Raw genomic sequence first — 26,106 nt, forward strand, 5'->3', positions numbered from 1 at the left:
AAAAATGGTATTTTCCAAAACAGAAAAAAGAAACAGCAAAAACTTGGCATTGTCTTACCATCTTTTTGAAATCTCCTTAATTTCTAGCTTAATAGAAGACAGCTGGATTTTCATATCTGCTTCTGCACTCAATCTGTTGTGCTGTCATATGTCACGTAGCCTCTGGAAAGAGCCACTGTACATTCACAAGACAAAAATCAAAAATGGGAAAATGACATCTTATTTTTATTATGCAAATAGTTGTGACCTGAAAAAGGTCTTGGGGAATTCCAGGGGACCCCAAGGCACACTTTGAGATTAATTACATAGCTGGCTTAAACTATTATCAATGACTAACTAATTATCATAAACTAATTATCATTACTCCACACTCTTTCCTCACTCTATTTTAATACTCATGTACTCAACTGAAACTGAAAAATAATGATAATGAGAATAAGAACACTAGCATAAAACAATGGTCCCTCATTATCCACTTGCCTCCATGGAACAACTGGGAGAACCCTGTAAGCCACACCAGTATGCCATTCTAGAGATTACTGGGTTTATTGAAGTCATCTAACACCCCCCACCTCACCACTGCCCCACCCCTTGTTTACTCATTATACAGTCTGCTTTCTGGCCAATAACTACCTTTCTTTCCAGCTTGCTTCCTAAGCCCCATTTCCAACAATCCCCAAACCCACAAACACCTCCAACCCACTGATCCTACATTTTCACTGGTTCTCCTTATATCCTCACACACTTCCCCCATTACCCAGCTTAAATTCCATGGTCACTTATAATCACTCCCTCAAATTTTCCCCAACTTCTTTGCTTTGCTCTTCCTTCATCAAATTCCCTTGGATAAAACCCAATCCTGGTTAAATTCAACATTCTGCCTACTCTGTGCCTACACCCACACAGATGAACATATCTAGAGAAAAATCCACTGATGACATCAATGTAGATTCATGATCGCCAACATTATGTGGGTGATTAACCCTGTCCAGCAATTACATTGTATTTCCCTAGATCATTTACTCTTCTAAGTGACTGTGTCTTACTTTCTTTCTCTTCAAACTCCAACGCCTCCTCCATCCTCATTCTCAGATGATAATTCTGCCTCCTATGCAACTAAGAAAACGAATGCGATCAGAGGAGCCCCTCCACATCTACCCACCCACCTGCACGTGTGCTCATGCTCTGCTTCCTTTCTTGCACTAAGGTTGAGTCATCCATATTCCTAAAGACCAACTCCTCCAACGGTGCACTGGATCTCATCGCCTCGAACTCACTCAAGCCATTGCTCCAGAAATTTTCCCTAATTTATTCCTCTCTACTGGGTCTTGCCTATCAGCCTACCGACATGCTTTCATTTCTGTGTTCATTGATCAAAACTCTTCATCCTATATCTCTCTTCAGCTATTTCCCATTCTTCTCCTTCCCTTAACAACAACAAACTCCTTGAAAGAGCTGCCTATACCTGCTGCTTCAATTTAGCTCTTTCTGCTCTCTGTTGAACCTACTCTAATCAAACCCTTATTGCCATTACTTTTCCAAATTTGCTATCAAGCTCATTGGTAACTTACGCATTGGTAAATCCAATGATCATTTTTCAGGCCTCATCTTCCTTGACTATTAGCATTTGACAGACTTGTACGGTTCTTCCTTTTTACAACACTTTTTCAGCTGGCTTCCAGGCCACTTTGCTTGCCTGGTTTTCCTCCATTAGGACTGATATGAGGACAGAAGGGAGTGTTGTTTCAACTGAATTGTACAAGCCTCTGTAGTCATTAGGAGATCCGGTTAGAGAAAATAATCAAATAGAGAAAGCTCAGGAGCCTCACCTGGATTTGAAGGCAGAAGAGTAACTGACCCTCTCATGATGCAATAGGAGGACACTCATGCTAGAAGGATGGTCCAGGTGGGCAGGTAGATATTGGCATTCAGGATATCAGGTCAACAGAGATCTAGGCAAACAGCCAACAGAGGCAGTAATGAAAGGTAAGGGTAAAGATAAGGTAATAATTTTGGAAACCCCAACTCCAGCCTGGTAACCAGATTTACTGATAATAATACCGTTCATACCTTTACTACCTAATTCATACAAAGTGCTTTCATGGCTATTGTTCCTGCACATTGTTTCTTTCATGGCTATTGTTATTTCTGAGCAATACAGCTATTTTTTATCCCAGCTGTATGGAGGAAGAAACCAAGGTTAAACTGAGGTTTCATACAGGTTAAAACAACTGCATAAAATTATACCGAGAGTTATTAACAGAGTTGAGACTAGAGTTCAGATCCAAGAAAACCAAGCAATAGTGCCAATGTGCCAGGAATCAGTGCCCTAAACACAGAAATTATGGGCTAGAGAGTCAGAAGCTTCTGAGGTTGTGGTCCAGAAAGACCAGGAAATCGACATCAGATCTTGAGACTGGGTGCCAGATATGGGTGGGTGTAGGGATGAGGTGGGAATAAGTAGCAATACTGACAAGCCAGCAGGAAGGGGAAATTCTTGTATGCCAGAACTCAAGTACAAGCCGACAAACTGAGCTGAGCACAGGTAAAAGGAGCAGGTGTGTTTACCTGACTAAGGGAGTGGGGTGGAGGTGTACAAAGCTGAGTCATTTCTGACGATCATCTCAGAGAATAAATAAACCCATGGTTCTCTGTGGAAGATCTCATGTTTATTTCCTGGAATCCTTTGGTGTCTGGCCTAAGGAGAAGCAAATATTTGGCATCTAGTTGGATGGCCATTGGGTGCTACTAAGGGTTGAGCAAGGGGTGGAAAGGGTGGAATTTTCCCCTATATTTAACTAGATCATCATCCAAAGGATTTTAAACAGTTCATGGAAAATGCATAATCCTTAAAAAGTGGAATAAGAGAATTGGCAAATTATTTTTCTGGCAGGCAATTTGTTACTTCTTAGAGCAGGAGTTTTGAAATTTCAAGTGTAACAGTGTATTGAACAAGTATGACCCATGATGAAATCACAGCACCTGTTTTTATGATCCATAACCACTACACGTGGGTTGGGTGGAATTAACCTTCCCTTGCCCTTGGACAAACATTCAGACATACCCTGTGACTTTTGCAGACACTCAGATATCTACGTCAAGACAAGGATATCCTACAGTCACTTTAGTAACAAATAGACTTAAATCCACTAATTAGAATATCTTACATAATCTGAAACTGGATCTGATTTAATGCTAAACCTCCTGCCCCCTTGCTTGGGCTGCTTCTCCGTGGAAGGTTATTCACGATTTCTTCACCTTGTGCTTTTCCTCTTCTTTCCCGATGTTCTTTCTGCAGCTTACTAGCCAGTTTCTAGGTTGGAGCTAGAACCAGGACAACAAAGAGAAACAGTAAGGGGATAGGCAATGTCCTTCATGAACTGGCTTTGCTTAAATGTTTTAAATGTTTACAAATGAGTCTTTCTTTTATGAACACTGCCCTAAGTGTCCTGTAGGGTCTTTCCTGGACCCCTCCCTTGCAGTTCCCTTGTCCTGGACAGATGCATCCTATTATGGGTTGTCAAGGGTCGGGTAAACAACCATTCCAGTTCGTCAGGGTGTATCCCTGCTTTAGCATTGAAAAGTCCCATGTCCTGGGAAACCCCTCCATCCTGGGTAAACCAGAAGAGTGGATCACCCTAGTCATGCTTCTATCACCCTTATTTAATCTGTTATCAACTCCAACTTCTGGCTTCTGGTCCTTCACCCCTCTAGGGCCCTATTAGACAAAGTCAATGATAAATTCACATTGACTCACTTAAGTGACCCTCAGGCCTAGTCCACAGAGAATATTCCTTTGCTCCTTTGGAATCTGGAGCTTGACTGAATCCAAGTATTTGCAGCAGTCATCTCCAAAGCACAGGGGAAGAGGCTCCCTGCACCTCCCTTCCCCTTTCATGGAGAAAATCAAGTGTACGTTGGTCCCATTAGAATAGACTCCTTTCCATCACCTCTGAGAGGGTTTGGTAACACCCAACGGACCTCAAGGGATGTCCAGTTTGGGCTTCTCCTTGGAAGGATACATGTTCCTCATGGGTGTGGTCAAGTCTGCTGTAATCCCTACGACGTGAATGGTGAGCCCATAAATAACCCTTACTTGGAGCTACCTACCTTGTCTACTCTGTGAGGTGGGATAATAAAGACATTATTAATTAAGTCACCTTTTTTAAAAAAAGAATAAAATATTTTAATAAAATAATAAATAAAATAAAACTTATTTGAGATAAAATAACAGTAATAAGTAATAAACTTCAATAAAATTAGATTAAAAAAATAAAGATACCACTTATGTTGCCATTGGCCTGTTAGGACTTGTTGCTTTCTTTTCTAACGGAGTATAGTTGACACACAGTGTTACATTAATTACAGGTGTACAACATAGTGATTCAACAAGTCTGTACGTTATGCTGTGCTCACCACAAGTGTAGGTACCATCTGTCTCCATATAATGTTATTACAATACCATTGACTATATTCCCTAGTGCCTTTTATTCCTAAGACTTATTCATTTCATAACTGGAGGTCCATTCCCCTGTTTGGCTTTCTAAGATGTAAGCTGGGTACCAATCCTCTGAGAATCCCAACTGCCAGAAACACAGTTCAAAACACTCCCAATGAACCCATGGAGGTCTCCTCTTACTAAAGTTGGAGCAAAGGGGGTAATACCCACACCACACCCTAGGATGCAGTAACTTCTTTTTCCAAAGATATCACTACAAAATTCTCTGTAGCAACTCTTGGAATTTGAAAGTGGTTGAGGGGATTCAAGTCATGGAATGTAAATGGTGCATATTATGAACTGGCTGTAGAGTATCAGATCAAGTCTATCTTGGTGCCTCAATCTCTAACTTTAATTTTAACACTTTTTTGCACAAGACTATACACACACACACACACACACACACACACACACACACCACCTCTACCAGTAGGTGGCAACTGCAGAAATACATGCAGAGAATTTGTAGCAGATTGTATTTTCCAAAAATTGCCAGAGCTATGTTTATGTTCCCACATACTCTCCCAGAACCTCGACATCCTTCCATCAAGCAGTGGAACCTATTCTTTCCTGTCCAATATGGGACACTCCAGGGACCTGCTTCTAACAAATACAATGTAGTAAAAGTCTGACTTCCTAGATTAGATCCAAAAGGGTAATATAGCTTCTAGCTAGTTTTCTCTTTCCTTCTCAACAACCCCCCCCCCCCAACTCCCTGCTCTGTTCTCTCTCTCAAGCAGGACTAACTACATAATCTGTGGGATGCAGTGCAAAATGAAAGGGAGAGGCCTTATTCCAAAATTTAAAATTTCAAGACAATAGTGTCAGAACAATAAACTAAGCATGGGGTCCTTTTGAGTGTAGGGGGCTTAGTGTGATGGCAGAGATCATAAGCCAGGAAGCCAGCCCTGCTGAAGATGCTTACCCTTGAATGCCAGCCACCATATTGAGAGGAAGCCCAGGCTACATGGAAAAGCCACATGTAACTCTTCCAGTTGACAGCCCTAGGAAGACCCCCCAGCCAACAGCCAAATCAACCAGCAGACATGTGAGTGAGCAAGCATTCAGATCATTCCAGCACTCAGCTTTCCAGTCTTCTGGATGAGGCCCCAGACTTGTAGCAATAAGTTGCTATCATTGTGCCCTGTTCAAACAGCCCATGTACGTAATAAAAAGTTCCTTTATGCCATTATGTTTTGGAGTCGTTTGTTACACAGCCATCGTAACAATAAAAGTATGGGTTACAGACACAACTTAAGACAGTCATGCAGCCCAGGCTCACCTGCCCGCCACTTTACCCTCAGACACCAGTTTTCCTCCCCAGTGTTGCTGAAAAAGCTCCAACGTTCTGGGCTGCAATTGATGCAACCCCGTAGTGACAGAAACCCACCCCCCATTCCCCACCCCCGCACCCTAGTGCTGCCTGAAGCAGCCCCTGCCTTAGGCACCCTGGCCAGCATAAACCTGAACCACAGAAGGCTCTGCAGCTCCCTCCAGGGCTTCAGCCTTAGGACCTTTGAGACCGCAGCTCTGATACCACAGGCAACCCAGTAGGGACACTGACCAATGAGACCGACACCCCCCCCCCAATCCGAGTTCAGATTTAAAGTTACTCTTCCAGCAACTTTGTACATTAAATTTATCTGAGGGAGTGGCCTCAGAACTTCTGCATCATTTGCATCAGGATTTCTATGAAAATGAGGGTCTGAGACCCAAACCTCAAAGTTTTGAAACCCAACCTTTTCATTAGTTAAGAACCACAATCAGATCTGTAATCACGTACAATCCATTTGACTGAAATAGCTGCTGGAGGCCGATGGCTCTGTCCTCCTGCCTGCTGATTGGAGTGGCTTTGGGAGCCATATCCCTTGGAATTTAAAGCACTCAACCCAAAGCAATTTAATATGCCATAGCAATCTAGAAAAGAAATACAAAAACAAAACTCTAAACTAGAAGGTTAGACATTTTTTAGGTTTTACAAATTATGAAACCATGACCACTGAAAGAAACTCATCCATTATACAAAATGATGTTATGAGTTATTTTGAAAAATATAAGAATGTTCTCAAAGTAAATGGGGTTTTTACTATGGTAAATTTATTCCATGCAACAACTCACTAAATTATCTATCTGCTCTACTCTTGTTAGTTCCCAAATTTAGCTGTTCCTAAGCAAAGATGCTTTTCTTTTCTGACTCTTCCTTTCAGTCATATATGAATGCATGTACCATTTCAAAACCATGTAAACAACTAACTTATATAATACACACTTTTTAAAAACCTAAATTTTTTCCTGGGGCCCCTGGGTGGCTCAGTGAGTTGAGCATCCGACTCTCGGTTTTGGCTCAGGTCGTGATCTTGAGGTAGTGGTCCCCGCATCGGGCTTCGTGCTCAGCACGGAGCCTGCTTCAGAGTCTCTCTCCTTCTTCTTCTCCCTCCCTCTCTGTCCCTGCGCACACGTGCTCATGTGCCTGCTTGCTCTGTCTAAAATAAAAATTTGAAAAAATTCTTAAAAGATCTAAATATTCTCAGATCTTGAAAATATTTCTTACATTTATTTTTGGTATCCAGTTACCACACAGACTTAAATTCAGATATTTATCAAACTTGTTTTCCATACCCAAACTGCATTCTGACTATTTGGAACTCGGCAAGCGTAACAAAAATTAAAGAAAAAAATCAAAATAAAATGGCATTGTATCCTTAAGGGATCACATTTAATTATTAAGAAACAAATCTGTGAAGTGTTTTTTTTTTCTGTTTTCCTTTCTTTTTCCTGAACTACATCCAAATTAAACCAAGCCAGATCATAAAGAAAGGTTATCAAAATATGCAGTTCAGGTTTCCTCCGGGACCATTCATATTGCTAGTAGTACTACAAAGTTGTAATAGCAGTAAACTAGGAGGAAATGTGAATTCCTAGCTGAAAATCCAAAAACAGGATGCTAGAGAACAATGGAAAGCGGCCCTGCCTAGCAGTGGATGTACAGTGAGAGCGGTCGGCCAACCGAATTCTGTTCCGAAATAGGTGGAAACAATAGCATTTTTAAGCACTTTGGAATGTTTTCACAGTATTTAACGCCAAGAAGACATTCAACGATAAGCTTGTTAAATAATATAGTCTATCTCGTTTTTCTCTCGTCAACAACTGTGCAAGGTGCGTAAGACTATCTCCGTGACGCAGGGCACCTCCGGGGAGTATACAGCGCCTCGTTGCATGCAGGGCTCTTCCAATATCACACATCTGACGTTGCGCTCGGCCATTCAACTTCTCATTTGTTGGTTCTTTTACTCTTCAAAGCCAAACTTGTGGTTAATACGTTTGAAGAGTACCCAGTCCAGGAGGGACGGAGACCCGTGATTCAGACACCACGTTATGGACTAAGTGGTGCGACAGGGGTAAACTGTTTTGGGGTCAGGCAGGACTCCCCAGAGGAGGTAATACTAAGTAGCATCCTAAAGTGGAGGTGATCTAATGAAACTGTCTTAACGCACATGGTCTAACTCAGCGCTTCACAAACTGCTTGAAGGAACACTAGTACTTGGCTGAATATCAATAGATATTCTGTGGATGACTGAATATCCCAATTACCAAGAGTTGTTCTGTGCTTTGACCCAGCATTTCATTCCCTGTAAATCATTTCCGCTGGTCCACTGCTTCACCAATGAGCCTGCTGAGTGTGAGCAGTCAGAATTAGTCTGACATAATCGGGCTCATTTAGGCAACAAGACCCTCGTGGTGGTCTCACAGCTGAATCTTCTGACCCGGTAGGGTGAAGGCACAGAACCCCAGAACAGAGAGGACAACTGTTAAACATGGCATCATACCACACTTCTCAGCCTTCCTGTAGCTCATACTCTTTTCTTACTTGCTTAAGAAGACATTGGACATTCTTTGGATGCATTTAGTGGGTGTGATTTAAAAAAAAAATCATTTAAAAAACAAACTAGAAGTGATAATAAGCTGGATTGTTCAATATTTAAGCAAGAAGCCAAAATCAAGTTATCAAAGGAGCTTTTTGAAGTCGCACAAGACAAAACATCTCTGCACCAGGGTGAGACCAAGTAGCTCGTACCACGGCTAGTCAGCCAGCACCCACATTTCCCGGGAGAACAGAGAAGAGAGCCAGGAGGTTGACTGTTTAAAGTGGGTAATCTGAGCAGCACAATGTTGAAAGCTGAAATTGGAATTAGGTTAGCCAGAAAAAATTCAAAGTGGGAAGGAGCCTCTCCACATCTCTTCGATTGTGCACAGCAAGCAGCCAGGCCTCAGTAACAACCTTGAGAAAAGCACGCCCCTTTGTGAGTTAGAAACTTGGCAGCAACCTAAGTAGTCCCACCTTTCTGTGTGTGTTTCATGTCATTTTTATGGAAGTCTCAAATGTGTGCTGGTAATCTCTACTGCAGTTCTCCTGCAGGATGAAACTTGCACTCCTGGAATACTTTGTAGGAGTTCTGAGGTTTGTTTCTGCTTGCCGTGGTTCGACGTGTTTGGGGCAAGACAGCGCGCATTCAGGGTGGAAGGGATGCCCTCTGCAACGTGGCCAGGCCCATCTCAGGGCTCTCAGCTTTAACATCAGAAGGGTTTTGATTTTCAGTAGCACAGAAGGGTCCTTAGCGTGGCTGATACTTCCCCCTGGTGACCCCTGGACCCTGTGCAGCTTGGTGATGTTAGCACCGGGGCTCCTGCATGCTGCTGTCAGAGCAGCTGGGCGAACAGTTCACTCTGTGCCAGCCTCTTGGCATTAAATTTTTCCTATCTTAGCAGGGAATGGGGACTCTCTGATTGTGAAGGACCCAAACCTCGATGGCCAGGCCTGTAAAGTTGTCCCCACAGCACTTGGCTCAAGACACAGAAGACACACACATCTGTCCCTCAGCCAAGGTCCCAGTTCTTTCCACAGCTCATGGGAGGGCTGCTGTCCTCTCTTATTCTGCCCAATTTCACATGATATATGTTTTGTACTTTGGTTACAGAGGGAGGGAGGGAGTGGCAGAAAAGAGGAACAGAGAAAACAGTGCTCTGCTTCTCATGTAAGAGCTCTAATTCTCTCTTTCCTGGAGGAAGTACAAACTGCATGAAAGTGTCCTCTTTCTCCTCTTTCTACACAGATCCCCCTCCACCCTTATTTTCTTGGCTCTTCTGAGACCAGTCTTTTGCCATAAGAGGGCAAAGAAGAGGGTGAGGCAAAGAATGTGTGACAACAATTCTAGTTCTTCTCATTTCGAGTTCCAGAAACCAGGTAAAATCATACTTTTCTCCATATGCAATGTACCCACCTGAGCACCTGCCATGGTCACGCTGGCTCCATGACACCTCCCCTGTCACCTCTCACCTGTCCTCTCCGTCCCTTGATGGAAACATGAGGAAAGATGCAACACCACTTCCACAGCCTTGTGGAGGCTTAATTCTTTTTTTTTTTTTAATTTTGGAGTTTCAGAGCAAAACCAAATTGTACTTATTAAAAAGCAAGGTTCCCAAACCAAATAATAAATGATTTTGAAAGGAAATTTTCTAATCAGCTATTTAGGATATTTGGCTTTACTCCGTTTTACAAATACCAAATTGGTCTTCACTGATCTAGTCCAGTGAGAAAGGAGACTGAAAAAAACCACAAAATAACAAAGTTAAAAGTGACTCTTTTTTTAGCATTGTAATTTTAAGGAAATTTCACAATTACATACATACATGTGTATATGAGAGTAATCTTGTATGTTTATATACTCGTCTAACGAATGTTTTCCAATCATCTACAATACTAAGCATGCCAGCTCCTGCTGGGTGCTGAAGATATCGGAGTTAATATAACAGTGCTTTGATTACCTATCACTATATAACAAACCACCCCAAAGCTTAATGCCTTAACATTATAAGCAGGTAGTGGTGACAACTGTGTAATAATGTGAATATGCTTAATGTCAGTAAACTGTATACTTACAAATGGTCAAAATGATAAATTTTATGTTATACAAAAAAAATTGAAAAAGGAATGCTATAATTCATTATGTTCTCTCATAGTTCAGTGGGTTGACTGGGCTCAGCTTGGTGGTCCTCACTCAGGGTCACTCACGTAATTACAATCAGATGGTGGCTGGGGCTGGAGTCGTTTGAAGGCTTGACTGGTCAGGACATCCCAGTTGGCTTTTTCACAACTGGGATGGCTGGAACAACTGGAGCTTGCTGGCCCTCCCTCCCTCGCAACCTCCCTCCCACTCTCTCTGTCAATCTCATTCTCCCTCTGTCTCTCTCACCATGTAGTCTCTGCACAAAGCCAAATTACGCTTCCTTAGAGCCAGGCAGCCCACAGCAGTCACACTTATGAATTCCTTCAGAGCACAAAGAGACCAAGGCAGACGTTGCAAGGCTCTCCATGGCCTAGCTTCAGAAGTCATCAGCTTCACTTCCACTGAATTCTATTGGCTACACAAGAAAAGCCTAGATGCACTGTGGGAAAAAATTACCCAAGGCATGAATGTAGGGAGGTGTGATTTGGTGGGGCGGCCATCTTTAGCAACTAGCCAAGATAAGCAAGCATGGTCCCTAACCGCAAGGAGCTAATACTAACTAAATAAACACTGAACTAAGAATTTTAAGCCCTGAGTACTAATTTTGGCTTTGCCATGTGGTTGTCAAAGTCATTTAATCTTTAACAATGAAACAACAAAAAACAATCCCTACTGAAATGGATTTTTAATGGCGTATATAACTAGGTACTATGCAGCAATGAACAAATCATGCTTCCAAAGAGTATTTGTGGATATTGCTCACTTGGAAAGCAGAACACATAAAAAGTGTATATTTGTAGACTATTCCTAATTTTGCTAAAAAGACACATGTACACACATACACATACAAACGCCCAGAGATAAGACTAGAGAGAATCCCATGAACATGTTTTTTTAGAGATTTTTAATTTTGAAGTTTATCATGTAATTTATTTATTTATTTTAAAGATTTTATATATATATATATAGAGAGAGAGAGAGAGAGAGAGAGAGAGAGAGAGAATGCGTGTGCGTGAGTTAGCACGGGAAGGGGCAGAAGGAGAGGAAGAAGCAGACTCCCTGCTGAGCAGGGAGCCGGACTTGGGGTTTGATCCTAGGACCACAGGATCATGACCTGAGCCAAGGCAGACACTTGACCTACTGAGCCATCCAGGGGCCCCTCCCGTGAACATGTTTAAGATGGTTAGGATGTGTTTGTTTTTTCTTTCTTTATACTTTTCTAAATTTCTGCAATGAACATCTATTGCTTCTAAAACAAAAACTATCTTATAATATAGTATATTTATAACTAACATCCTGAAGAGAAAGGAAAGTGAACAATTAGTTTTTATGCTTATATCTGGAACCTGGGCTTCCCAAGATAACCGTCCGAAGATGGCAAATTAGCACTGAATCTTAATATGATACTTGGTAAAAGTGAAGCAAAGACTTCAGGGTGTCTGGGGTGAGGTTCACAGGACTTCAACATGAACAACTTTATATAAGAGGAGTCAGGCAACAGAGAATTTCCTAAATCTCCTAAGAGCAGAAACCACTTCTTGACATAGGAAAGAGTCTGAGGTCCCTGGGTTCTGCCTTGAACGCTGAGGTTCTTAAGAGAGAAGTGCTTTTGACTATGATATTTGTGTGATGCCATTTGACCTGGTTTCCAAGCTTCCAAAAAAGAGAATAAGAATTTTTTAAAAAGGTGAAATGTTAAATATAATTAAATATGTATGTATGTCTCCACAGTGTATGAGGCCTTCCATCAAGGCCATCCATTGGGGAATCCAATAAATTGGAATGACGGTGGGAAGAAAGTCCTTTCTTATCTCACAGGAAGGTTATATTGTTATATGGAAGGGAGCAGGAAGACATTTCAGTGGGAGGACCCCATGAGTGGTGAGCGGAAATGAGAACTTAGTGGTGATATGGTGGCTAGCTGAGCACGAAACCATAACTCCCGTGGCTCGGCCTCAAATCTATGTCACAGACAATGAAATATAGTGCAGAAACCAAGGTTTTATTTAAAAGTAACTCAAGTTCTTCATTTTTCAAGGACTGTTAAAAATACTGAAGTGCATAGTTTACAATACCACCCTAAAATTTTCTTTCCCCTCTATGGGTTGTCTGCTAGTTATCTGCCCCAATGTCCATTTTTCTTCTCTTCCTTAGAAGTAGAACCTGGGATTTTACTGGACCCCTCAAATAAAATAGAAACCTCTCCCAGATACTGCCACATGACTAAATTCTGGGCAACGAGTTTAAGTGCAAGCGTTGAAGGCAACTCCTGAAAAATCTCCTCAGAGTGTGTCAGCAGGCCTTGTCTCTTCCTTCCTCCTTTATGCTGGCAACAGTACAGATGATCTGACTGGAACTGAAACTCCTATTTTGCACCAGGGGAGAGCATGCTAAAGACAATGGAATGAGAGAAGAGAAAGACCCTGAGTCCCTGATGTTCATGGAACTCCCATGATGGTGATGAATTACCTACATTTGGACTTTTTAAAATGATTGAGGAAGAGGAACAATCTTCTGTCCTAGGTAAGCTATTTTTCTTCAGAGAATTTTCTGTTGCTTGCAGCTAACTGTAATCTTAACTGATTCAAAGTCAAATCCCTTAGATTTCATATTTCTAAATGCTCCTTTCCTAAAATTTCCTAGAAAAACTGTTCCCTACTTGCAGTCTCCAGGATCCCAGTCCCAAGAGGCTTTTCTCTCCTTTCCCATGAAAAGAACATCTCACCTCCTCAGTGACTGGGCCCTTCCTTCTGCTCATTTATGCTCCTGACTCTGAGGCTCCAGCTACCTGTCCTCATTCTCAAATCCTGCACCCCATACCCCACACAACTGGTGGCAATGGCAGGGCCTCTTTGGAAGTGGAGGGGAACAAAATAAGCAAGCAGAGGCTAATCTTTCTTTCTTTCTTTCTTCTTTCTTTCTTTCTTTCTTTCTTTCTTTCTTTCTTTCTTTCTTTTTTTTATTATATGATCTTTCTTATGAGGAAGGGGGCGGGGAGTTGTGGGGAGTAACTTTTACTGTATCACACAACTTTTGGGGAAGTGAAATAATTAAGGGAATAATTAAGGGAAAATTTCAATGTTGAAAAGATGCCTTTTCACATGTGCAAATAGCTTTATAGAAAATGTGTATTTTTCTTATGATTATTTCTTATATTGAACAAAAAAATTGCAAAGAGAGAAATTACACAGCTCTTTGAGATGATAATATTTGAGGAAGGACAATTCTGGAGCAGCGTTTTAATTATTTTCACTCTCACACTTACATGGCATTTAAACGCATCACTTCATTTCACCTTCTGAACAACCTGAAGGGTAAATACTATTATCGTCCTCTATACATAGGAGAAAGCGGAGGCTCAGAGAGGTCAAATGCCTTGCTCAAGTTCACATAATATGTCAAGCTGTATCACTGTTCTCAAATATTGCCTGTCCCACACCATGGTAAGATTAGACCCTGTCACATCTTTGACAGCAGGCTTGCCAATGTGACTTGCTTGGGCCAATAAAATGTGAGTGGAGGGCCAATATCGATTCCAAACACAGGCTTTAAGACTGATTCTTCTACCTTCTTTTCCTTGCCATGAGACCTGCCTGCCTGGGTCGAAGCTGGGTCATGGAAAAACTAACTATGTAGAGTTGAGCCACGGCTGGAGGACACTTTCTCTGACCAAGAAATACCACCGTGTTTATTTATTCCTGTCACAGAATTTAGACTAAGGGGACTGATGCATGGACTCAGTGACTGGAAAGCCTGCGCCTGAAAGCCCAGCGCACCCCAGGCAGCACTGGCTTGCTACTCCCTGGCATTTCCGCACCGTCTAAACAGCTGAGGGAGCGGCAGCAACCCTCCACTCCCTACTGCATCCTCCGTCTCCCGTGGTGGGAGTTTCTTCAATATACTCGAACCCGGCAATCTACTACCGTAGTCCCGTAGGGATGTTTCTCAGAGGGTCTGCCATCAGGCCGTTCTAGTACAGTTCAACACACAGCCCTGTTCTTGACCGGCGCCCCGTGCCCCTGGGGCCCAGCTGCCGCAGGCCTCAGCTGGACAGTGGCTTTTCTGCCCACCAGAGGACTCTCACTCTGTCACCAAACCCCAGCTTCTGACTCCACAGATGGCCAAACGCGCTAGGAGAGTTTCCCCAAACACTTCCCTCCTTCCCCTCTTCGCCTGTTCAAATGCCTCCGCTTTGTAAGAGGAAAAAGACTTTGAAATTAGGGGTGTCACTGTAGTTCTAAGACAGAAGGCTTTTAACAAGCCACCAGAAACAGGCTACTTGTATCTCAGCTGCATTAAAAAAAGGAGATCAACAGTGATCTGGTCAAGGTCCAAGCAGGACGGCAACCATCAGAGAGAAAGCTAGTAGGTAGGCCAGAGCTGTTCCAGGACACCAACAGTGGCTGCCATGGCTGCCAAGGAGACCCAGAGTTCCCCAGATTTCACGGCAAGGTTAGGAATCAACTCGGACACTATGTGACAGGAACGTGGATGTCCCAGAAATCCACTGGGTGGAACACAATTTGCTCATCCTCTCTAAGGCTGGTGTGGCCTGAGAAATTTGCATAATACTCTGATTGTGTTTGTCATAGCAGGTGCTTTTTTGCCAAAAGTATTTTTCCACCACCAGCAAATACATGGGTACAATGACTTGTGACGACTTGAAACTGGGTGAGTTTTCCCATATCTTGTGATCAATAGTAGCATTGTTAGTTGTTTTAAGAGAATAATGGGGAAGTTTTAAACATCTACCAGGAAACAAAACTATACCGGTTATAGTTCTTTTTAAGGATAATTACTTATCCTTTGGATTTTTTTTTTTTGAGCCAATATGGTTTTAGTAACCACGTTTAAAGTTTATTTAAAATCTCATTTCCTCTAAGGCTTATTATGAACTGAGTGGAAAAAATCTCTTTACCACAGGGCAGATGACTCGAGGAAATGTGAGGAAATGTGGAGATACATTTCTGATGTATTTTGTGGACAAGAATACCTTCTCCAGAAAAGGTACGTGTAAACTCACGACGTACCTGTGCACCTAAGCGGAAGGCCCAGCGTTTCATTTGCCGCAGTCCTTCTTCAGAAAGAGGGTGAAGCCTGAGAGAAAATGGAGGAACAGAAATCAGAACAGGGGATTACCCAAAGATTCAAAGGAGGAACCTTCAAATATGCTTTGCTAGATAGGTTTGACTCACAGTACAGAAGTGATGCCAAGGTCAATTAGGGCTGTATTTTACTGTCTTTAGAACAAACCAAATGTGTCTTGTAAATGGATCCACTTCTATGTGCAAATATTCTGGGAAAGTCCTATGTGTGTGTGTGTGTGTGTGTGCGCGCGCGTGTGTTTCCCAAAAGCTAAGAGGAAAGGGGATTTTCCTCACTCTGGTGAAGCTAACGGAAGAGATCTGTTTCTAGGGGCCATAAATCCCGCTGGCAACAGCTGTTCCAACTGGACAGAGGGGGAACTCAAAAGGAAGAATGGGAACAGCTGTTATAACTGATACTATGCTCCTCATCTCTCCCTGCAGATTCCTTTTACTAACCGTTCTTCAAGTCTTCTTTTTCACTTGTTCACATGACATCTGTATTTTAATACTCTTTCCCCACACCTCCTCATGGCCATTCCCTCGTCTCCCTGAGGTCTTGCCCAAATGCCACCTTCTCATTGAGCCTTCTCTGCCCCCCCATCTAAGAGTGCGGCGCTTTCCTCTCTAAACCAACATCCCCTAGTCTCCCTTTCCACTTTTCTTGGTAGCACTATTTTATTCTTTTAAAGTGTAATATATCATGCATACGAAAGAAGATATATATTTGTAAATTACAAATCACACTAATAGACTAAATACCCATGGAGTTTACCACACCATAAGAATTTAAAACATTTTAAATACACCGTTGTCTTCCTCGTCATATTCCTGATATGTGCACTAGAAGAATGTCCTTCGTAGTATGCATAATTTTAACACAAAACTGAAAACAACACAAATACCCATCAAAGAATGGATAAATGAACTCTGATATATTCACCCAGTAGAACACTCCTCAGTGGAAATCAGTGAACTACAGTTATACACAACTGGGTGTGGATAAATCTTAGAAACATAATGAATAGAATAATTAAGTCCCAGAAGACCAAACAGAATATAATACTATTTACATAAGGCTCTACAACAAGTGAAAACAGTGTTATTAGCATGAATCTTAACAACTGTTAACACACTGAGACATGCTCATCATCTTTATCTCAGCTTACTACTCAGATAGGACTCTTCCACTTCAACATACATGTAAAACAATGTCTTCTAAATTCACGCCAATTTTAAACAATCTTAATTCCCCAAATACAAAACTATATTTAACCTTCCAAGTTGGAAAATAGAAGTCGATCTTGACATCTTTTGCTTCTTGCCCACCATATAAAACTGATCACTCAGTCAGGTAACTTCACCTCTTACATCTGGCCCCAATCTGCTCCCAGTTTCCCATCTCCCACCTCCTTAGATCAGCTCTTTAACTTTGAATTCTAGATATTTGACGGTTTCCTAACCCACTTCCCCATTTCAGTCTATTCATAGTTTTTCCATGAGTTGTCCAGAAGATTAATTTTTTTCGTTTTTATTTCAATAAATTTCAACTTAATTTAATATGAGCATAACTATGGCCTGAAACCTGTAGGGCACAAGAGGTGGGGTCCTCATCTTTCTTTGAGCATCTCCACTATTTGGGTGAGAATGAGCGGGTGGGGGTATTGGGTCCTACTTAAAGGGTGCTGTCATGGTTTTCACTTGACCATCCTAATTATCCACTCCTCCAACATGGCAGCAGTCCAGTCATTGCTTCTTTTGGGAGGCACAGTGTATGTTCATGTCAGGGCGCACTGCGTTCTTGAGGGAGGGCTCATCTCACCATTTAGTTCTGGGTGTAGGAAATCTGATCCAGCTCAGTGTATCCCAATCTCTTCATTCAGTTAGATTCTCAAGCCAGCTCAAACTGGCCAATCATTAAATTTTCTGAAATTTTGTGAGCTGCTTATTAATCCATTGGTAGCCTGAAATCAGCCCTGGTGGGAGAATTCAAACAAATTGGCAAAAACTACAAATCAGTTCCAGTTTTTTCTTATGAAAAGCCAGTTGTTAAACATTTACTAGTATTTACTAGAATGTCCACAGCTTTCTTCTCTCCCCAGTATCCGCTCCACTGCCCCTTGCTGCTGGAACGTCTTCATCCCAGTCGTCTTGGGCAGGGGACCGACAAAATGGTTGAAGCCTGGTACTGCATGCTGTTCAAGTCACTCAGAGGAAAACCATTAATCTCTCTTCAAATCTCTGCTCTTTCTGCTCAAACTAGGACAGTAGCAGTCTGAGTAAGCAACTGCCTAAGCAGGCATACAGCTCAGGAAAGACATACCCATCTTCCCTTCTTGGAGTATTCACAATGTCTGGAAGCAATTCTGTTGGAGTCTCCTTCCCATTGGAGAGGGAGAAGGACTAACATCTCATATAAACAGTACTCCCTGACGATTTTCCTGGGGCAGGAGTCCTCAAACTTTCTACCTTAGGACTCTTTTACCTTCTTAAAAAATATTGAGGACCCCAAAGAGCTTTTTTGTGGGTTATGTCTATTGAAATGACTGTATTAGAAATTAAAATGGAGGGGGCGCCTGGGTGGCACAGCAGTTAAGCGTCTGCCTTCGGCTCAGGGCGTGATCCCGGCGTTATGGGATCGAGCCCCACATCAGGCTCCTCTGCTATGAGCCTGCTTCTTCCTCTCCCACTCCCCCTGCTTGTGCTCCCTCTTTTGCTGGCTGTCTCTATCTCTGTCAAATAAATAAATAAAAATAAAATCTTTAAAAAAAATTAAAATGGAGGAATTTTTAAAACATATAAATACAGAAACATACATTCTCTTAGCTACTAGAGTGATGACATCATGTCATTTCATGTAGCCTCTAGAAATCTCCACTGTATATTTGTGAAAGAATAAGAATGGAAAAAGCAAATAATGTCTTAATATAACTATAAATGTTTCGGCTTTCTTGACCCTCCCATGTAAAGTCTCAGGGACCTTTAGAGTTCCCCCTCCACTGTTGGGAGACAATTCTCCATGAGCCTCTCATGTTTCTGCATGCCTCGCTAGTACAGACACCCACTACCTTTGATCACTACCTTTTCAAAGATGTTTGTGTTGTGAACAACTTTGGAAAACTAAAGACATTGTCTCCCTCCCAGTGTTTGCTCAGAGAAAAGGGCAAGTTTATTGCTGTCTAATATAATAAGGATAATGTCTCTTTCTGGAATGTATATTGCTCTTGACTGTGTATTTATGAATTATGCAACTATAACCACAATCTAATTTTAGAACATCTGCATCAACCCACAAAGAATTAGCATTACCCTCTATTCTTCCTCATTCCTCTTCAGTCCTAAGATTTTTAAATGATTATCTCTTCACACTTTTAGAATTTGACATCAACAAAAACTTCCCTCACTTAAGTAGATGATAAGAAATTTAAAATCATTTATTAGCAACTAATAAAGTATTTCCAACAGCTGAAGTTATAAAAAATCTAAAAGGCATTTTTTTGTTTAACAAAGCTATTAATATTTCCTATGCAAATGTGAATGGATTTCTAAATACTATTGAACTTTTTCATTTTATGTTAATTATCTATTGCTTAGTAACAAATTACCCCTAAATTTGGTAGCTTACAACAATAATAAAAATGTATAATCTCACATGTCTGCAGATCAGGAATTTAGGAATGGCTTGGCTGGGCATTTCTGCCTCAGGTCTCCCATGAGGTTGTATTCAAGTTGTGAGTAGAGGTTACAGTCATCTGAAGACTTGACTGGGGATGGAAGATCTGCTTCCCAGGTGGCTCACTGATACAGCTGGTAGGTTGAAAAAGCCCCCCAAAAGATGTCCGTGTCCTAATACCCAGGATCTGTGAATATATTACTTTACATGACAAAAAAGGACTTTGCAGATATGCTTTGGTTAAGAATCTTAATATGGGGAGAAAATGCTGGATTATCCACGTGGTCCCAATGTAATCACAGAGTCCATATAAGATGGAGTTAAAAGTATAGAAGGAATAGTAGAGGGGCACCTGGCTGGCTCAGTAGGTAGAGCATGCAGCTTTTGATCTCAGGGTTGTGAGTTTGTGAGTTCGAGCCCCACGTTGGTATAGAGATTATCTAAAAAAATTTTTTAATTTTTTTAAAAAAAGGATAAATAGTAGAAGATGTGAAAACAGAAGCAAGAGGTTGGAGTGATACAAGAAAGGACACATGAGCCAAGGAATGTGGGTGGTCTTGAGAAGCCAAAGGAAACAGATTTTCTCCTTTGCACCTCAGGAAGGAGCCAGTCCTGCCAGCACCTTGACTTTAGTCCAGAGAGACTGATTTGGGATTTATGACCTCTGTAACTATAAGATAATAAATCTGTATTGTTTTAAGCCACTACATTTGTAGTAATTTGTTATAGTAGCAAGAGGAATAGTAGTAGTTGGGAAGTTGAGGCTGGCTATTCACAAAAAGCCTCATTTTCTTGCCACAAGGACATCTCCACAGGGCTTCTTAAATGCCTTCATGACATGGTAACTTGTTTCCCCCAGAGAAAGTGATCCAAGAAAGAACAAAGTGGAAGTCACAATGCCTTTCACCATCTAGCCTCAAATATCACACTCGATCATTTCTACAATATCTTATTGGTTACACAGGTGAGCCCTATCCAAGATGGGAGAGGACTATGTGGGGCATGAATCTGAGAAAGCAAGAGTCATTAGGGTTCACTTTGGAAGCTGGCTAGCACACACAAGTCTTTTAGATGGTGATGAAACTCTAATTTAGAGAACACATACATCCTTAAAAGAGCAGTCACCTTTGTCTAGTTTCTACGCCACTGAAGAGTACATCAGCCAGCAATGACCGGATGACCAATATAGGTAAAGACAGACATTGGGGCCCTTAGCTCACAGAAGACATAGCCTGATTTCTCTGACATCCCTCCTTCTCCCTTGATACAGGCCTTGGGTTGGGGCAATGTTCCTTGGACACCTGCAGTATAAATTCATCCAGCAGCTCCATGGACCCTGTCATGGTGTGGGCCTCCGAAAGCAGAGCCTGAAACAAAGGCTTGCCTGCACATAGTTTATTTGGGGAGTGAGTTTAGGTTAAGACCTGGAAGAGTGAAGCAAAAAATGAGGGAAAATCAATAAAAAGATGGGCTTACAAATTAGCCACTATTATTGGCAACTGAAGTTCATTCTCACAGGACCTTCTGGGGACCCTTTTCAAATGCATTCAGAATGATACCAGGTGATGAACATGGCAAGCTTGATCCATCAGTTCCCACCCCTTGGTCAAAAACTGCTCCATGGGCATTCGTTTTCCATACCTCCAGGTTGTGCATGTGGAGGTGTGGAACCCAAAGCCATGGCAGCTGAGCGCCCCTGGGGCCATAAGCCAGAGGCATGCTGAAGAGTCGCAAGGAAGGTGCTATCGGGTTGCACCTAGGGGAAGCTGGTAAGTCTGTGTGGAAATTGGTCACCACAACAGACAGTGAAGAAGTGGATGGAGAGGATTTGGAGTACTCCCCTAGTAGTGTTCCGTATTTGCTCTTTGTCTAGGATAGAAGTCTGCAACTGGCCAGGGAAGTAGGTAAGTACACGCCCAGATGGCAAAGAGCCACCTTGGCCATTCTTAACACGCAATATGGTGGCAGAGTAACACATGCTATATGTTTCTTCCTGGGGACCTTATGAAACTCTGCCTTCCATGGGAAAGGAGAAAGCGAAGTCTTTTTGCCATTTCCTAAGTCCCAACTGGTGTACCTAGTCCCAATGCCTAACCAGAAGCCCTCTAAAATGGGAGATCCTTACCATCCCATTTGTTCTCAGGTTTGGAACCTAATTACCAATTTTAGAGCCCAAGGGGAAAATCTCAATCATTATTCTATTAGTAAGCATATTCTAGGTCACCCAGATGACCACCATATAAACAAACACGCAAATAAACAAGGGAGCCTTTTTCGAGTTCGTTGTCTGCGTTTGTGTTTACTAAGGTCAATTACCATAGCCTGTGGCAGTTTTTTAAAAAGTAGCTAAAAAAACCTCTTTGACATTCTTCTCATCAAGACCTCAAGACATGGGGTCCGTGCTCCCTCCCCCTGCATAGGAGTGGACTTGTGGCTCACTGTAACCAATAGAATACGCTGGAAATGACCTTGTGTGCCTTCTGAAGCAAGTTCCGAGAACGTGAGGCAAGTTCCACTTTGCGAGCTGGGACACTCGGGAGCTGTGAGCTGCCATGTCAGCAGCCAGCCTACCCTGAGAGTCCCAAGCTGTGCGAAAGCTGACACTGCCTGCAAAGGCATCCGTTGAAGCTCCAGTTGACCACGCGGCGTCAACTACCAGAGTGAAGACGCTGAGTTACCTCCAGCCCCTGAGTCTTCTCTGCTGAGCGCCAGCGATCACGCGGATAAGACAAGCCATTCCCCACTGCGCTCAGTCTGAATGCCTGACTCACAACTTTCGGAGAGCATCATAAAGCGGCTGTTTAAGCAGCTAAGTTGTGAGGGAGGCTTAACGTATTAAATGAAGGTCGAGTAACTGCACAGCATGTTGTATAGATGAGAGACGGACCGCCGTGTGAGCAGCAGAAAGAAGGGGAGGAGTGGACTCATCGTAACGCACAAGGCATTACGGGTCTCCGGAACGCTCTCATGATTCATGAAATCCATTCTTTTCGTGAATTCATTTCAGCAAAACATGATCCTTCACATTCAATTAATGTGAATTTGAATTTTAGAATTCATATGGTTTTGTTTTTATGTATTATGTAAATTAATTTTGGTTGTCCCGTTATTTAAAAAACTATAAGCAAAAGAAGGTGATATATAACTAGTTGAAGCCGATATATATAGGATGCATATTATAATAAGAGTAATTAAGGTCAACCCTGAAAAAGTCCTTAAAAATCATTTCCATTAAAAGGGTGCATGTAATAATCAGATTTGAGAAACTCTGCTTTGTAGTGTTATCAGCTACCTTCTGCTTAAAAACCCACCAAAATACTCTACTGCCTGTTGCCTTTGGATTAAGTCCAAACACCTCTGTAAAAAAACTCAAGGCCCTTCACAATCCCCCTCAGATCTTCCTTCCCTTCATCCATTTGCCCTGTGTTCCAGCCACCCTGAACTTCTCCCCCATCTCCTCAGAAACTCCTACCCTTCCTTAAAGACTCAGTTCAACTGCCACTTCCTCCGTGAAGTCTTTACGGATTCATAGGATTCCGTCCGCTGTGCTCTCACCATGTTTCCGTCCAGGCCTGGCGGAAAACAAGTGGTACATTTGAAAACATTACCTGAAAGCAGCTGTGACTTTTGGTCACACTTGCAGGCAGCCCATTGTGGAAGGAGCAGCAGATTTTATACCTGACCTCGTGTTTATCCCTTCCTCTGATGTGCTGCCAGGGTCCTGTTGGCTGAACCCAACCAGAAGCCAAAGGGCAAAGAAACCCCCTGACACAGTCGTCCATACAGATCAGCCTTCCCAGGGAAAAGCAAGGTGGAGAAGGATGGAGGGAGGCTGTGGGGTGAGAGGGGAACAAACCATATCCAAGCTCTTTATTTATACGTGAATGACAGACATTCTATCGCAACCACCTGTTTTCATGAGTGCCTTCCCCCTGGACTCTGACCCTGCCACCATTACCTCCACAGTCTCTGCCCTTGGAAAAGGGTGTGGACAGAGGAGTCTCTTAGTAAGTGGTTTTTGAATTAATGAATTGGTAAGGGAATGACATAGATGAGAACAGCAAGAGCATAACTGGTGCTCTTGAATGTTTTTCAATTTTTATTTTTAAATTCTGTCTCTACAGTTGTTTTATTTCTGTCTTTTGGAATACACCCTCCCCCTTTTTTTCTGTAATAGAGTTCTTGTGGGGTTTTTTTTTCCCTAAGCAAAGCAGCTATTTGTATTGTATTTTCGTTTATTTGAATCTTGTTACTGTGATTTTAGCTCTTCAAGCCAGTTAGGATTATATCTTATAATAAAGCTCATTTTAATCTGTTTTATTTGTGTGTATACGATTGTAGAGCAATTTAATTTATAAAAGAGGACACATTTATGGCACATGGTTTAAAATTTTCCCTTCAGTTTTGTACTGATTTCCTAAATTTCTTTACACTATTTGTATGGATCCTGTCAATCAAATTTTATTCTGTATAAGAGATTAATAGAGGAATGCTACATTAGAAGCCTTCCAGTTTCCTTGAATGATTTTTAGTATTCTGTAACACTTTTTTGTAATTAAGATTTAAATACCCAATCCCTCAAGACTTGCCATACAGAGAGCTGTCAATCAGAGAATTGGCAGGCTGTATGAACCGCATGATGAAGTCTTTATCCCTACTCTCTGATGCCTTCAAGACCAGCTTTTGCGAGCTGATCCTTCATTTCACATGTCTTAGAACTCACTCACACTTCTTATGCTTGGAAATGTAACACACAAAGTGACAACGTAATCCACAGCTAATAAGTTAGCGGCTATAAAAATGAACATTCACATAAACTTGCCAAGCATGAAGGCTGGAGGTGTTACACCGTACTCGTGTATACATGTTTGCCAGGGCAATAGTACATATGCCTTTGGAGATGCTTCTAAGTTATGCAGAGAAGCCGACAATAATTCTTGAACTTTGTTGTCAGGATCCAGTTTCATTTAAGAGCCAAAGCAACAGCATCAAAACACTTGGCCGTGATCAGCCACCATCCAGCCGGTGAAGAACACATGTAAAACTAGCCCTTGCGTTGCGAATTTTGTGGAAGGAAGACTATGTCAGCTCACTTCGTTGTGTCCTAGTCTAGGATCTATGCTTTTGCTGAAAAAATAATAGTCATGAAGGAGTTCTTGGATCTCTTTTCTGCTTATCTTTTAACTCATTACAGAGTCAAGTAAAATAAACAATTGCCATTATTCTGTAGAGAAAAATTTTCATCTCGAATTTATATCATTAGCACCAAGTGTAAACATATCGTTCCCATGTTTTAAAATTTACATTCAAAATTTAAAATCATAAGTTTACTCCGTTACAATTAATACTTACAGTAGTGCACAATGAAATTTAACAGTGGCCTAAAATTTGAACCTCATGCCATAAAACAGAGTTCTGCTCATTGAAATCTCATTTTAAATTTACTTATGCTGAGGGCACCTGGGTGGCCCAGATGGTTGTGTCTGCCTTCAGCTCAGATCATGATCACGATCCTGTGGTCCTGGGATTGAGCCCCTCATCGGGCTCCCTGCTCCGTTAGGAGCCTGCTTCTCCTTCTCCCTCTGCCTGCCGCTCCCCTGCTTGTGAGTTCTCTCTCTCTCTCTGACAATAAATAAATTAAATCTCTAAAAAAAATCTACTTATCTTATACGATAAGATGGGGTATTTGATATACAATGCTTTAAACATTTATAAATTCTTGATACATGCATCTGTTTTTAATGTACCACATTTGTGAATATTGTTTTTAATAAATTAATAAACTCTCTTAATGTTTTCCCAGTATGATTTTTTTAAATGGTGTGAGCTCGTGATCACATATGTGAGGGGAGAGCACCTGGAGTCCACCGGAAAGGTGAGCAGAGATTTGTGTTAAGTGGAAACAGAGTTGCATGTCAGTAGAGGAAGGAGGCCAATGTTACCACATGCCTGTTAGAGCACATTTAATGGATCTTATTTTGGAACTTATGAGAATCCCACAAGGTAGACATCTTTTATCCCTGTACTGATTCACACGCTAAATCTCAGGTTGGATAAATCACCGTAATTCACAGGGTTGGGAAATCGAAAGCTGGGATATAAATCCAGATCTAATTAAAAGGTCTGTTCTTTTTATTATCCCATATAGTCTTCCAATGTGCAGAAAGTAAAGCAGACTACAAGCTCTTCGAAGATCGGAGCTCTGCCCAAAGCGCCATTGTGCATATGTCTGTCTGTCTGTACGCATTCATTCAACAAGCATATGTTCAGGGTTTGCTATGAGCCAGGCTCAGTGCTAGGCCCCAAGAATACAATGGTGAACAAGACAAGCAAGAGGCCCTGTCCTCGAGGAGCTTACAAACTATAGAGGGTTTCAGAAAAGCGGAGACTTCGGTCATCTAGTGTGATCAGAGTTACGGGGAGAGGAAGGTGGAGATGCTCAGGGAATTCAGATTTTTGGGATCTGGGAAGGTGACTTGGAGGAAGCAGCCTCCAAGCAGAGACTTCACAAACAAGCAGGGTTTGTTTGGGCGCAGGAAACCAGGGATGCTGCTGGAGAGAGGTCCTGAAGAGAGTACTGAATGAGCAAAGGCCTGGAATGAAGAACAGGGACACACTGAGAAGGGGCAGGAATGGCGGGGAGGGTGGAGATGTTACAAAGGAATTTATAGGCAATGTTCAAAGGATTGGAAACAATAGGACTACATGTGCATTTGAAGACAATCTCTCCGAGCAGAGTATCGAGACCCAATGGAGGGCAAGGAGCACAGACGGCACTAGGACTTGGAAGACTGCTGGACGTGGTGGGGGCCTGCACTCCCAAGTGGTTCTGGGGACTGGGAAGTG

At 42.1% G+C, this 26,106-nt stretch overlaps 1 long non-coding RNA gene across 2 annotated transcripts; it reads left to right on the forward strand.

Annotated features, from left to right (window-relative positions):
• The first annotated feature begins 12,802 nt into the window (after window positions 1-12,802).
• On the forward strand, window positions 12,803-19,964 carry LOC103659504. 2 transcript variants are annotated; one of them, XR_567496.2, is made up of 5 exons: window positions 12,803-13,026; window positions 15,096-15,174; window positions 15,427-15,510; window positions 19,250-19,397; window positions 19,733-19,964. It is a non-coding gene; the product is annotated as an uncharacterized LOC103659504 (long non-coding RNA). The 2 variants fall into 2 exon arrangements; XR_567495.2 differs by having other exon boundaries at window positions 12,804-13,026; window positions 15,099-15,174.
• Window positions 19,965-26,106: the final 6,142 nt, after the last annotated feature.

Source organism: Ursus maritimus, unplaced genomic scaffold (genome assembly GCF_017311325.1).
Source record: "Ursus maritimus isolate PB19 unplaced genomic scaffold, ASM1731132v1 scaffold_1, whole genome shotgun sequence".
NCBI classification, from domain to species: Eukaryota; Metazoa; Chordata; class Mammalia; order Carnivora; family Ursidae; genus Ursus; species Ursus maritimus.